Source organism: Oxyura jamaicensis, unplaced genomic scaffold, assembly GCF_011077185.1.
Source record: "Oxyura jamaicensis isolate SHBP4307 breed ruddy duck unplaced genomic scaffold, BPBGC_Ojam_1.0 oxyUn_random_OJ71655, whole genome shotgun sequence".
Lineage (NCBI taxonomy): Eukaryota > Metazoa > Chordata > Aves > Anseriformes > Anatidae > Oxyura > Oxyura jamaicensis.
This window is the reverse complement of record NW_023310628.1, coordinates 1-3,779: the sequence shown is the minus strand read 5'-3', so window position 1 is coordinate 3,779 and position 3,779 is coordinate 1. Positions and strand designations below refer to the sequence as shown.

General features: G+C 67.1%; 2 long non-coding RNA genes across 3 annotated transcripts; one reads left to right on the top strand and one right to left on the bottom strand.

Moving 5' to 3' along the window:
• Positions 1–6: 6 nt before the first annotated feature.
• Positions 7–1,994, top strand: LOC118159689. Of its 2 annotated transcripts, XR_004747206.1 has the most exons (5): positions 7–145; positions 300–395; positions 492–605; positions 689–962; positions 1,864–1,994. It is a non-coding gene; the product is annotated as an uncharacterized LOC118159689 (long non-coding RNA). The 2 variants fall into 2 exon arrangements; XR_004747205.1 differs by lacking the exon at positions 1,864–1,994 and having other exon boundaries at positions 689–1,118.
• On the bottom strand, positions 21–3,401 carry LOC118159688. Its single transcript, XR_004747204.1, has 3 exons — positions 3,230–3,401; positions 2,491–3,108; positions 21–45 (listed from the first exon to the last, which is right to left on the bottom strand). It is a non-coding gene; the product is annotated as an uncharacterized LOC118159688 (long non-coding RNA).
• Positions 3,402–3,779: the final 378 nt, after the last annotated feature.

The following is a 3,779-nucleotide window of genomic DNA, read 5'->3' as shown; positions in this document are numbered from 1 at the left end:
CCCCCCCACATCGCCTCTTGCCCCCCCCCAGGACTGCAGCAACGCCTGGTGCCAGGAGCTGAGCTGCGCCCTGGGGCGCCTGGAGCGCGGCGCCGAGGTCTCCGTCCACGTCCTGCGCGCCATCCACAACGACTTCTTCCGAGCGGTGCGGGGCGAGGGGCCGGGTTGGGACCCCCCCCCCGGGACCCCCCCTCTCCCCCTTCCCGACCTCCGGGAGGAGGGATTGGGGTGGGGAACGAGGCTTGAACCCCCCCCCCCCACACACACACCCCCCACTTTGATTCTCGCCCTCGCTCCAGGCTAAATTCAGGAGCCTGAGGATCGTCAGCACGGCCGTGCTGGGGGTCCCGGGGGGCAGCGCGCTGGTGCTGGGGGAGGCGGCTCAGCGCAGGGAGGTAGGAGCTGCGGGACCCCCGGCGGGGGGACTGGGGGGGGTCACCCTGCCCCCCCCTGCCCCCCTCGGTGCTCCCCAGGGACCTCTTTTCTTGCAGACGGTGCTGGAAATCATCCAGGCCAAGCGGGTGCCCGTCTCCCTGTGGATCCTGGTGGGCAGCATCCTGGGGGGGCTGCTCCTGCTGGCGCTCATCATCTTCTGCCTGTGGAGGGTGAGAGCCGGGTGGGGGGGTGGGGAACACGGGGCAGGACGGGGGCTGCTTCATCCCCTCCATCCTCTCCCTCTCGTCCCCAGCTCGGCTTCTTCACCCGCAAGAAGCTCCCGGAGGAGAAGGAGGAGAAGGAGGAGCAGTGAGCCCAGCGGCGGCCCCGCGCTTCCCGGCTCTCTCCAGCCCCAGCGGCCCCCCGAGCCCGGCACCATGGGGAGGGGACGGGTCCCTTCCCTGTCCCCGGGGACGGCCGGGGGGGCTCGGGACTCCGCCAACCCCCCAACATCCCCCCCCAGTTTTGGTTCCACCGTGGCCGAGGGCGATGCCGGTGCCGGGTTGTGCTGGCGCGGACGCAGCCAGGTCGAGGTCGGGGCCGGCGCCGCGGCGCAGGAGACGCGGGCTCGGCCCGGAGGAGACGCGGGGGCGACGGCGCAGACGGGGACGGACGTGGGGCGACCACCGAAAAACAAAACAAAACGGCCCCACCAATAAAGCTCAGCCCCGTGGAGGTGCTCACCCTTGTGCGAGCCGCCGGCGCCCTGCCCCGCCTGGGGGGGGGGGGGTCCAGAAATGGGAGCCCCAAAAGGCTCCAGTGCCACAGCACGGTGTATGAAGGGGAGGGAGCCCTGCGTGACCCCCCCCGGTGCCCCAAATCCCCCCGCTGAGGTCTCTCGGCACTGCCCTGAGGTTCCCGGGATAGTCCAGGGAGGAAATCCTCCCCTTCGGGCCCTTTCCAAGCCTTGGGGGCGCAGGAGGGGACCCGGAGCAGACCCCAAAGGGGTCACTGGGGGGCTATGGCACCCCAAAACCTCCCCCTGGCCGCTCGGGGCTCTCTGGGGGAGCACAAAACGCTCAAAAATGGGGAAAAGGCAAGGAGATAAAGCTGGGAAGGGAAACGTTCCATGCGGGCGCTGGCTGCAGGTGAAGGTTTTCCCTTCTGTTGCCGTCACCCGCCGGGGCCGAGCCAGGTCCCGGGGCCACGCCGGGCCCCAGAACCACGAGGAGCAGGGGGAGAGCTGGGGGGGGGGGGGGGGGGTCCCGCCCCCCCCCCCCCCCCCGGGGGGGGGGGGCGGGGGGGCGCCCCCCCCGCGGGGGGGGGGGGCCCCCAAACAACACCCTGGCCCCCCCCCCCCCCCCCCCCCCCCCGAGCTCCTTCCCATCCCCGTCAGTCCTCCGCCAGCCTCCCCGGCTCCTCCTCCCGCCCCAACAAGCTGCTCGAGCTCTGGCTCTTCTTTATAAAGGCCTTTATTTGACTTCATAGCAAACAGAACACTGGTTTAAACCGAGTGTACGTAGTACACCGTCACAGCAACGAAGGGGCGACGCGGCGGGGCGCGACCTCCCTCTCCCCGCTAGGCCGAGCGGGGACGGAGCGGTGCCACGCGGGCTCAGGCGGCGCCGGGGCGATAAAAACGAGGAGGGGGACGTGGATGAGACGTTAGGGAGGTGGAAAAGGAACACAAAGAAAGAAATCCGCAAAAAAATGAAGAGGTTCTCTTAAAGTTACCGGACTAAGGGAGAATGGAGACGGGGCGTTAACGGCGGGGAGCCCTGCCGGCAGAAGGGCTGCGTGGGCCCGCAGGGCGCCGCGGACGTGGTCCCTATGGTAAAAGCCAGCTAAGGATCCTAAACGACTCACTTTTTTTGGGGGGGAGAGGCAGGTTTGGACAGACCTGGGGCCACGGGCACACGGAGAAGGGACAGAAAAAGGAAGGAGAGTCCACAGCGAGACCAGAAGTTCCTGCGTGTGCGTTCCTGTTCCCAGAACCGGGGGCTCGCGGGCACCCCGAGCGCGCTTCTGCGTCCGCCGGCACCGCGGTGAGACCTGACCCGGAGCCCTCCACGCCTCCGCCTCCCTGGAGAACGCCTGGGGCACCAGGTTACAGACGTGAGCGCCTGAATTCAACAGAAGAGGGGAAAAAAAAAACCACCCACACGCTTCGAGGGGTCCGGGAAGGGGCCAGAGGAGGGAAATCTTCTCGTTTCTCCGTCACCAAGAGGAGCCGGCGGCGGAGCCGCTGCGCACGGAGGCTGTGCCGAGACCCCGGGGCCCGGGCAGGGTCCCCGCGAGAGCCACAAACCTCCCTGCCCGGCCCGGCCCCTCCAGAGGCAGCGTTTCACAGGTAGAAAATCAAGTCAAACCACTCAAAAGACTCTGGATTTGGGACTTAAAGAGGCGATTCCGACGGAGCCGCGATTGGCTCGGAGATGCGAGTTTACCGTTTCAGGACAAAGACAGCACTCGTCGCAGCGAGACCACGGGGTGGGTGCCCTCCCCTGCCCTCTATTTCCTGCTACTCTGCTGGAATTATAACACAATGTACATCTGTCGTAAGAACGCTCCGGCCAGAGCCCCCCGAGGAAGCCCCCGAGGTCAGAAAGTCCATCGGTCGTGTAGCTGGCTTTCACTGCTGAAGCTGTTGCTCGCTGAGGCCTCGGGGTTCTGTGCTTGCCGGGTCGAGTCCTCGCCGTTTAAGCTCTTCCTGCACACCGGACACGTGTCGTGCTGCAAGAGAAACGCGGGGCTGGGAAGGGGGCTCAGGGAAACGGCTTTCGGGGGGGCTGCTTTGCCCCGAGGTTCCCCCGATGGGGAGCCGCGAGGAGCGGCGGTTGCTCGCAGCCCTTACCAGCTCTAACCAGGGCACGATGCAGTTGCTGTGGAAGAAGTGATTGCAGGGTAACTGCCGCACCTGCTCGGCCACCGCGTAGTCCTCCTTACACACGGGGCACTCCAAGCCCGTATCTGGAAGAGAGGAGCGGGGCGGGGTGAGGCGGGCAGGGCGAGCGCCGACCCCGCGCGGAGCCGCGGCTCGGCCGGACCGCGCAGACGGACAGCGGCAGCCCGGTCCCCAAGGGCCTCCTGGCCGTGAGCAACCCCAAATTTGGGGTATTTGAGCCGACGAAACCTCCTCGCGCCGCAAGAGGCTTCGTGAGGGAGGTGGCGGACGCCTCCTGCACGTCCTCCCCTGCTCTGCGAGGACACAGCGAGGGGATCGAGTGCACCCTCAGCAATTTGCAGACGACACCAAGTTAGGTGCGTGTGTCGATCTGCTCGGGGGTAGGAAGGCTCTGCAGGAGGATCTGGAGAGGCTGCACCGATGGGCTGGGGTCAACTGCATGAAGTTTAACAAGGCCAAGTGCCGGGTCCTGCACCTGGGGCGCAATAACCCCAAGCAG